At 36.3% G+C, this 11,109-nt stretch overlaps 1 pseudogene; it reads right to left on the reverse strand.

Moving 5' to 3' along the window:
- Positions 1-361: 361 nt before the first annotated feature.
- On the reverse strand, positions 362-2,747 carry LOC114508030 (annotated as a pseudogene).
- Between the last annotated feature and the right edge of the window lie 8,362 nt (positions 2,748-11,109).

Raw genomic sequence — 11,109 nt, forward strand, 5'->3', positions numbered from 1 at the left:
TGCTTGACTTTTGTTTTACTTAAATTATGCTCACACTCACAGACATCACTCACATATATTCACATATATTTACAACATACACACATGTACAACTCCTACATATGCACACATGCTCACATTTATGTAGACGTTTTCTCATATACTCATGCACACACTCACAAACACTCACTCATACACAATTTGGATTTTTTTCCCTCTTGCTGCTGTGATGCTGCACAAAACTTACATATTTAAGACTTATGGAAAAGTGTCCCAATAATGAACATTTATTGAATGGAAATAACTACTGCCCTATTCTTGAATCTTTTCTTCTTATTTTTCCTCCTCTGCCCCTTCTCTTCCTCTTCCTTCCCCTTCTTACTTTTATTAGTCTTTATTTTATGCCAAATTTCCTCCTGATCATAAGCTTTTGTTTCTTTAGTTTCTTCTGGAATATCTTTTTCTGCTGTGCAACTTCCTCTTCTGGTTTAGAAACAATCTGCTCTTTTTCATTGAGGATCATTTCAATGTGGCAAGGAGACCTCATCTATGGGTTAAGCTGCCCATAAGCTCTGAAAGTTCTGTGCTGCATCTTGGGAGCTCTGTTTACCTGATGTGTTCAATGACAAGAGAATCTACATCTAAATCCTTAAGTTCAGCATTACTCTCTGAATTTTTAAGCATGTGCGCAATAATTCAGCACTCTTTTTAAAGTATATTTTATTGATTATGCTATTAAACTTGTCCCATTTTTCTCCCTTTCCTCTCTCTCTGCCCTGTACCCCCTTCCCTTGAGCATTTCCCCCACTTAGTTCATGTCCATGGCTCATACACATAAGTTCTTTGGCTTCTCCATTTCCTGTACTATTTTTAAGACCCCTCTGTCTATTTTTGTACCTACTAATTATCCTTATTCCCTGTACCTTTTATTATATCCTCCCCCTCCACTCTCCCTGCTGATAACCTTCCATGTGATCTCCATTTCTATGATCCCATTCCTGTTCTAGTTATTTGCTTAGTTTGTGTTTTTTCTGTTTTAGGTTCAGTTGTTGAGAGTTGTGAGTTTGTTTTCATTTTACTGTTCATAGTTTTTATCTTTTTCTTAGATAAGTCCCTTTAACATTTCATATAGTGAGGGTTTGGTGATGATGAACTCCTTTGGCTTACCTTTTCTTGGAAGTACTTTATCTGCCCTTCATTCTAAATGATAGCTTTGCTAGATAGAGTGACCTTGGACACAGGTTGTTGCCTTTCATGACTTGAAATACTTCTTTGCAGCCCCTCTTTGCCTGCAAGGTTTCTTTTGAGAAATTGGCTGGTAGTCTTATGGGAACTCCTTGTAGGAGTTCCCATAAGACAAGGAGTTACCTTGTAGGTAACTGTCTCCTTTTCTCTTGCTGCTTGAAGATTCTCTACTTATCTTTAATCTTGGCTAATGTAATTATGATATATCTTTGTGTGCTCTTCTTTGGGTCTAACTTTTTTAAGACTCTGAGCTTCCTGGATTTGTAAGTCTATTTCCTTCACCAGACTGGGGAAGTTTTCTTTCATTATTTTTTTAATAAGTTTTCAGTTTATTGCTCTTCCTCTTCTTCTGGCATCCCTATAATGTGGATGTTGGAATGTTTAAAATTGTCCTAGAAGTTCCTAAGCCTTTACTCATTTTTTTTTATTTCTTTTTTCTTCATTCTGTTCTGGTTGAATGTTTATTTCTTCCTTTTGTTCCAAATTGTTTATTTGAGTCCCAGTTTCCTTCCCTTCTCTATTGGATCCTTGTATACATTATTTTGCTTTGTATAGCTTTCACTTCTTTCTTTATTTTGCATCCATACTCAATCATTTCTGTGAGCATCCTGATCACCAATGTTTTGAACTCTACATTTGATAGGTTGCTTATTTCCTTGTTGCTTAGTTCTTTTTCTGGAGTTTTGGTTTGTTCTTTCATTTGGGTCATATTTCTTTGTCTCAGCACAACTGCTAAGGGGTGGAGCCATAGGTATTGGCCACTTTGATGCATTGTGGAGGTGTATGTGGAGAAGGGGTGACAGAGGGAATAATGCTACTTGCTGGGCTTTTGCTCCACTTTCAAAAGAGGGTAGTTTGTACTGCCACCACAATAATCCCCACAGATTTTTACAGACAGAGTTTCTGAGGCTTTACTTTTCATGCACTTGAACCCTGGATTGTGCAATCTGTCTGGCTCCCTAGTTGTTCTCTTGGCCTATCCACATGTGAGTATGGGACTGCCAAGTCCTCCAGCTCCCTCACTCACCCAGTCTACCAGCTGTAGCCTCACCACATCCTCTACACACCTGCTGCCTGTCTCTTTCCCTTCTACAAATCAGGGTGAATGTTCCTTCCTTAACTCTTTGGTTGTTGTAGTTCTGTGAAGTTTGATTTTCTGGTGGTTCTGGCTATTTTATTAAAATGGTTGTTTCCTTCTTTTGGTTGTGTGAAGAGATGAGGTGTATCTACCTACACCTCCATATTTGCCAGAACTCTAACATATTCAGCATCCTTTTTGGGCCACTGACCCTGTGTGCAGCCCCAGTGTCTGGCCTGGGCACACCTACCGACTCCACCATTGTAACAACAGAATGGCACACGTTGCTTCTGTAGGTGACATCTTTCAGAAACATGGTGGCTTTTCAGATAGGCATACCCTTGATGGTCTGGACAGTTTCACAAGTGTTATTAACATGAACAGGAAGATTTGAACCTCTTGATTTGCATGAATTTGTGGAGTTTTCTGGGTCAAGTGTATACCAAGCTATTTTTAGAATTCACCTCTGGCTGCTTTCAGGAAGAGTCTTGAATCTTCTCCAGGCAAAATGGACTTGACAACTTCAAAAAAGTGAATGACCCCTTAAGCTGTCTATAAATGTTCGATAAAGACCAAGTACTTCACAAATAGTCCTTGTTTCAATTTCAGAGTCTAGCTTTACTTCTCCCAGCATTACACAATCCAAGTGACCACAAAGTAAAAGGTGCTTTGAACCCCAAATATATGTCCATAAAGCATTTTCTTAACACTGCAGAAAACCTCTCTCATCAAATAAGCTTAGTGTACATGGGGATGCCTAAGAAGCCATTGGATACAGGTTGTTGCCTTTCATGACTTGAAATACTTCTTTGCAGCCCCTCTTTGCCTGCAAGGTTTCTTTACATTTCTCTTTAAGAAAGTTCTGTTTTTCTTCTTTCCTCCTAATGAACTGAAGTTCATTATCTTTCTTTCCAGGTAAGGTATAAAAGAAGTAAGAAATACATTCTACAACAATCAATTTTACTTTATAACAAAGCCTTTCAGTTGTTTTTCCATAATTTTATGCTCAGAATATTATTTTCTATAGATTTTATTTTTTTAAAAGATTTTATTTATTTATTTTTGGAGAGGGAAGGGAGGGAGATAGAGAGAAAGAGAGAGAGAGAAACATCAATGTGCGGTTGCCGGGGGTCATGGCCTGTAACCCAGGAATGTACCCTGGCTGGGAATCGAACCTGCGACACTTTGGTTCACAAGCCTGTGCTCAATCCATTGAGCTATGCCAGCCAGGGCTTTATTTTCTATAGATTTTATTATTATCCAATAAAGAAGATTGAAACAACAGAGGTTTATTATGGCCAACATCACACAGCTGTTAAGTGACATTTTTTGCCATAAGAAATAAATTTCTTCTTTCTAAATTTAGAGGAATTTTTATAACCTCAGAGAGAAAAGAATATGCACCAAGCACATTCTTTTTTAACATTTGTGCATGTATATTTTCTTCAATAAAATTTATTAGGTAATATTGTCACAGGAAAGATGACTCAAATGGCTTCAGGGTTTGCAAAGGGGAGTTTTATTCATGCATGCGGACCCAGAGGACAGATCCCAAATTCTGGACACCCAGCTTAGGCTGGGGCTTCCTTATATTCTTCTTACAAAGGTGAAAGGAGGAGGAGGAGGAAAGCAGCTGCTGAAAGTGGGCATATGGAAGCAGAAAGCGAAGGTTAGCGTAGGACTTTGAGATAACTGCTTATCTGGGAATGTCTGTTGTCTGGGGACGGCTGCTGGTCAGCTCCTATCTAAGAATGGCTACTGCTCTGCTATGTCCTATCACAATATTGGTTAACAAAATTATGTAGGTTTCACATGCACAATTTTGTGATGCATCATCTATATATTGCACTGTGCCCACCACCCAAAATTATATCTTTTTCCCTCACCTTGACCTCCTTTACCCTTTACTCCCTCTCACCCCACTTCCCTCTGGTAACCACAGTACTATTGTCTTTGTCTATGAGGTTTTTTTCTTTTTTGTTGTTTGTTCATTTGTTGCTTTAAGTTTTATATCCCAAATATGAGAGAAATCATGTTTTTTAACTTTTTCTCAATTATTTTCATTTAGCATGATATTCTTAAAATCTATCCATGTTGTTGCAAAAAAAATCATATACTTCACATAATTTCAAAGCTGTTTAAATGTGGAAACCTAAACCCATTCCTCAATGGTTTCAGTATATTCTGTCCTAACTAGCCTTTCTCCCTGGGAAGAGTCATTAATCTTGGGAAGACAATGCAGAGTTAGTTGCAATGTGGGAGGTCAATTTCAATTTAATGGCTGCCTTTTGGACTCTGCGCTCTTTTTTTTTTTTTTTTTTTTTTTTAATTTGAGGGTTGTATGGAAAACAAATGCGTTTCTTTCACATCTGACTTCTCTGCAGACACAGTGCGTGGCCCCTGTTAACCACCAAACACTCAGGCCTCTTACTGCATCCTTTAGCTGTTCCAAATGACAGCTTCCTATTAATTTTAGGTCTCTCTATGCCTCTCAAAGTGACTTTTTTCTACATTACATAACTTAATCTATATTTCCAATCAGAATATCCCATGCATACCCTCTCAATTTGTTAAAAATTTATATAGCCATTTTTATTTAATGTTAAAACACAAAGGCAGGAACTTTATAGAAACGCATTAAAAACACTCCATGATCTTTAAAATATATATTTGTAATAAAAATCAGTCTAAGTTTATGCTTGCCCTGTATCAATGGAATAATTCCTGTTGGTGCTTCAACAGGTTTCTCACCATTAGTGATCTTAGGTACAGCTGTTTCATGATCATTCTAAGCCATTTATTCCATTGCTTCAGGGAATTGCTTCAAGTCTTATTTGGATCTGCATGTTTTATCTTATCAAACTGTACCATCACCTTAGACCAGGGTTGTCAACTCATTTTCACCAGGGGCCACATCAGCCTTGAGGTTGCCTTGAAAGGGCCAAATGAAATTTTAGGACTGTAAAAATGTAACTACTCTTTCACAGTTAAGTGAGAGTCCAGTTCTGCAGCAGGGTAGAAACAAGGTGCTGGGCTGGATAAAACAAGGTGGAGGGCCAGATTCAGCCCATGGTCCTTGTGTTTGCCGTCTGTGCCTTAGACATTTTCTTTTGAAATCAGTTCCTACTCTATGCCTCCTCTTGTGGAGGCAGACTGATCCTTGCTTCCTAAATTCGTTTTAGCACATCAAAGCAAAAAACTCAGGTTTTTGCTGTCTCAGGACTACCAGGGTTAATATTAACATATCCCTTCCCTAGACCCAGTTCCCTGTCCACACTATGGTCTCATACCTAGCTCACACAGCATCACTAGGAAATCATCTCCTTGCGAACTATCCCAAATTTTAGTTTCTCCTTATTCGTGAAATTTAGTTTTCAGAATAGCTTTAGACTAATACTATTCAGTGGTCCAAATCTGTCCCTATGATCAATTAACTTATTAACAGTAAAATCTACAAGTAGGAAATGCACCTGGACTTTCAGCCCTGGGTTCCATGGCTTCAGATTCTAATTCCCTAAACAGGTTTTCAGTTTCCCTTTAAGTTCCTCTGATAGCAGCAGATCCAGCAGTAATCAAAGCAAGAAGAAGAAAAATGAAGCTTCCAACAAACACCAGCAAGGGCCTCAATTTTTCTGCAGGAAAATTCATGTGTTAACATCATTTTTATTTCTTTTTAGACAGAAGGGAAAGGAGAGAGAAAAAGAAGGAGAGACATATCACTGTGTGGTTCCCTCTCACACAGCTGGGACTGGGGACTTGGACATGGCACATGTCATGTGCCATGACTGGGAATCAAACCAGCAACCCTTTGGTTTGTAGGCTAGCACTCAGTCCACTAAGCCACCCAGCCAGGGTATGTGTTAACATTTCTATACAGATGTGCTGCTTCTTAGTAGATGGGAGTCACTCAGGACACACTAACGTCTTGCTTTATGGGTATTAGTTGTGAAGGAGGAGAAGTCATTTTGGAAATAAAGGGAGCAAAATGAGCAATGATATAGATTCTAAAAAGAAGCAAGGAAACCTTGAGCTCTTTGTCCAACATCATAAATAGAAGAAATATATGAAACTCAGTTCATAGAAGGAATTGATTGACTGCTGTACACCCTAATCTCTGTTAGCCGAATATAGTTGAGGTGACTGTATATTCTCTTATGATTGAGGCGTTGGACTAGAACCTGTTGCCCACTTAGGAGACACATTGAAATTTCTGAAACACTTGGTAAGCTGTCCTTTGCCAAATTACTTTTAAGGAGGGGTTACAGTGCAATGATTTGAAGCATACAATTTTTAGCCAAACAAATTTGAATTCAAATATGGGATTCATCCAAGAGACTTTGTTTAACATTACTTAACATCCCTAAAGTTAGCTTCCTAATCTGAAAAATGCAATAGTGATTTTTACCTCATCATTGAGAATTAAGTCAGGTAATATAAATGAAGTAGTTAGTAGTATGTCTGGAAGACAAAACATAATCAACAATTGGTGACCATTTTAATTATTATTGTTATACATCTTATTAGGGAAGGTAATTTGCAGAAGGTTGCTTTCTAGACAATCTTTGCCCAATTTGAATACATAAAAATGACTTACTCAACACCAGACCATCTGCAAACTTTGTTGGCGGGAGTCTTCAATACTTCTAGTGGGATGGATCACAGTATTGTGGACTACAAAACACTGAGATTACTTCCCAGATATCATAGCTCATGAACCCATCAATCCAAAACTGCTTTTAGCAATATCACCTCCCTGCCAAATCTCAAAACACTATTTTGAGTTGGTTTGATAGGGGACTCAAGAGTTGGAAAATTTTAGTTTAAGGCAAATAGTTAATAAGCTTAGTAGGGAATGTATATGTTAAAGCTATTGTTTCAAACTGCAGGTAAGGCCCACCACTCCCAGGAGAGACAGCCAACCTCCTGGGGGGCTGCTAAAGATTACCATATGGGGAACAAGTGGAGGCATCCCAGCCATTGTGTTCCAGGGAGAGACAGGTGACCACCAGCCCCTGGGAAGAGCTAACTGACCAGGACAAGAATGCTGTAGTTTTATTTTATCTAACTTTCCCTGAATTTCAAAATCCCTCCCTGCATCTTCTTTATTCCCTGTTATAAAAAGTCTGGCCTGGAAAGAAAATGTAAGATGGTCTGTTAGGGTATGAACCCACCATCTTCTCAGATTGCAGGCCATCTGAATAAAGCGCCCATAAAGATTCAATCCCTGTCTCTGCTTTGGGTTTGGTAGTGACAGATGGCACAAAGAAGAGTGTCTTTTATGGCTTCATATTCCTTTCAGCCAATGGGTATCCAGGATCGCCAGATCTGATATGCCAGTCCTCATAATCAACCAAACAGAATAAATACTGAATACTAATAGTATTAGTATTCGTATTCCCCATTTTTCTGTCCTAAGATACCATGCATTTCTTTGTCAAGAGTGATTGATGTCTAGAATTTGCTACTCTATTTCAGTAGCAGAGATATGATGTATAAGTCTGAGACTCTATTTATTTATTTCTAGGATCTTTACTACAGAAATCACTGCCTTGCAATGCCTATTGTACAGTGTCTAAAATATTGTTTTATATGTGTTATTTAGTTTATTGTTTGTTTATGGTGGATTAATTTAACAAAAAAGAAATAGTTCAAAATTTGTTCACCAGCACTTTAATGAAATCCTAATGAATATTAAAATATATCATGTTTGTTGATTAGAAGAATTAACACTGTTAAAATGACTATATACTAGGTTGATCTATGGATTAATACTATCCTGGTAAAAATGGGGGAAAGATTTGGACACTACCCAAAAGAAAATATACAAGTTTTGAATAAGCTCATGAAAAGATTATCATAGTCTTTAGGAAAATGGATACTAACTGAGTTAGAATTCCACACCAGTCAAAATGACTGGAATGAAAAGGGCTGACAACACCAACTGTGGACGAGGTAGTTGAGCAACAAGGACTTTCACATATTGCTGCTGGGAGTAAAATAATGTGTGTGTAGAAAACTTTTAACACTAGAACCTAAAAATCCTCTTTTAAGCATTTTTAAAAAGTATGAAAACATATGACCACAATGTACACAAAATGTTCCTACTAGTCACAAGATCAAAACCAAATATCTCTAAGCAAGTAAATAGATTAATAAATTATGGTATATTGTTACATGTGTAAATGACTCAGTAATATAAAGAATGAACATAATCATTCTCAATAACATGAATGAATTTTAAAACAGTAAGCTCAGTTATAGAGCTGAGAGAGAATAGAGTGTATACCTTTAAATTTTTACTTATATTTTGAAATGGGAAAAACTAAGCTCTGGTTATAAAGATAAAATCATGTTTGCTTTGGAGTTTAGTGGCTAGAAAGGGGCATGAGAAAATTAGGTGTGAAAAGATTCCATATTTTATTTGGGGTGGTAGTTTCATACGTGTGGTTGTGTTAAAACATACAACTATACATTTAAAAATCTGTTTAGTTACTCTAAGTACATTATGCCTTTTTAAAAGTTGAATTTGTGATGGCTATAATACAGTATAACTTTTTCTACTATGATTAGTTGAATACCATCATTTTCAAGGAGCCAGGGACACTTCTGAGATTTTCTGAACCAAGGAATATTGCCAGAAGTCTGGGAAATGATAGCAATGAAGTGCAACAATGGCCTTTGTCAAAACTCCAAAGTTGACCTTCCTTTTACTCTGTCTTCCTATTTAGTCCCACCACATATTTTTATTTTCATTATCCAGTGTTTTCTATTTTATCATCTCTGAGGTATACCAAAGTTATTCAGAGGAAAGTATCTAACCAGTTATTTTATCTTATTGTCAGATTAATCTATGTGTTCTTTCAGGAATATGCAGCTTTCACCTCTTCCTCATCTTGCAAAGAAAACAGATTCCTATAAAGGATATTTGTAACATTTAAAAACTCATTTGATCAAAAAATGCTTTGAGAAATAGAAATGGAAATCTAAACCTTTCAGATGGATGATTATAACAGAATACCAGGGCATCTTTTCTTCTTTAGCAGATGTCACAAAAAACACCAAGGACTTTTGAGGTTATCTACTGGTCAGGCTAATCAGTCGTAAATTGTGGAAAACAACATCAGAACTTTCCCCTTACCTTCAGTGAATTTCAGTTTAATTGCATATTACAGTCTCATAAACAAACTCATGCGTTTGGAGTAAAAAATAAATTCTTGTCTTTGTATTAGTTCTTTACCAATCCATGTATTATTAGCAGAATTTTGGTATGACATATTCTATATATGTTTTAAAAACTTGGTGATAATCTTTGCAAACAATTGAAATATTGTCTCCTCAGCTCTTTTCAACATCTCTGTTTTCTTCAATATCAGATCTCTGTCTTTTGATTTGGACTTTTACCTCTAAATAGTTCTGAATTGAATTAAAGAACCCTTTACTTAACAATAATTATTAATTTTATAACACAATGTGAATACTGAAAAATATCATAGAAAATTTTTATTCAATCCATTTGTTAAGAATTAGTGGCTTAGTTTTGTTAAAGTCTTCACACTCAACATATTTGAGTACCTTATTTATGGTGGGGGTTGTTTAGTTCATAACTTAGCTTGGGTACTTTTGGTAATTTGCCAATTCTGATCACTCTGTTAATCTACTATCTCCATGAAAATAATAGGCATGTGTATTGCCTTGCTTCATTCACTAAAACTTAGGCTCAAGAAAACAATAACTTAGGTATTACATATAAGATTTAGCTAATTTCCATTAAGAGTTATATCTTGCCATTCCAGAAAAAGGATATTAACCAGGCAGACTTGTGTTCAGGAGAAAAGAGAGAGTGTCTGTGTAATGCATTCTTTAATTATGATAACTATTAATAAGCAACTGCAACAGTAAATAGAAAACCTCTTATTGAAAATGTTGCCTATTGGTTGTTTATGAAATATAATTTTAGTAATTAAAATGTATGGGAGTATATTCTAAATATGCTATGCTAAAGGTGATTATTTAAATAATTTGGTGACTTATAACTGAAAGTCCCTGCCCTTTCTTAGTAGTCTTATGAGTCTAGACATAAATAAACTAAGAACAAAGTCAAAATGGATGAAAGACTTAAATGTTAGAGGTAAAACCAGAAGAATTATAGGAAAAAAAACATAGGCAGCAAAATCACAGACATAGCTAATAGCTATATAATATTAGATAAAATAAATATTTTATTTATTAAAATATTTTATTGGATATATCTCCCCAGGAAAGGAAAACAAAAGAAAAAATAAACAAGTGGGACTAAAAGGTTTTTGTACAGCAAAGGAAATAATCAACAAAATTAAAAGACAACCCACAGAATGGGAGAATATATTCACTGATATATCTAATAAGGCGTTAATATCCAAAATTTATAAAGTATTTATAAAACTCAACACCAAAAAAAACCAAGCAACCCAATTTAAAAATGGGCAAAAGACCTGAATAAATACTTCTCCAAGGAGGACATACAGATAGTGAATAGACATACAAAAATATGCTCGATGTCACTAGTCATCAGAGAAATGCAAATTAAAACCACAATGAGATACCATCTCACACCTGTCAGAATGGCCATCATCAATAGATCAACAAACAGCAAGTGCTGGCAAATATATGGAGAAAGGGGAACTCTTTTGCACTGTCGGTAGGAACACAGTTACACAACCACTGAGGCACAACCACTGTGGAAAGCAGTATGGAGATACCTCCAAAAATTGAAAATGGATCTGCCTTTTGACCCAGTGATCCCACTTATAGAAATATATCTGAAGAAG

The sequence above is a fragment of the Phyllostomus discolor genome, chromosome 10 (genome assembly GCF_004126475.2).
Source record: "Phyllostomus discolor isolate MPI-MPIP mPhyDis1 chromosome 10, mPhyDis1.pri.v3, whole genome shotgun sequence".
Taxonomy (NCBI): domain Eukaryota; kingdom Metazoa; phylum Chordata; class Mammalia; order Chiroptera; family Phyllostomidae; genus Phyllostomus; species Phyllostomus discolor.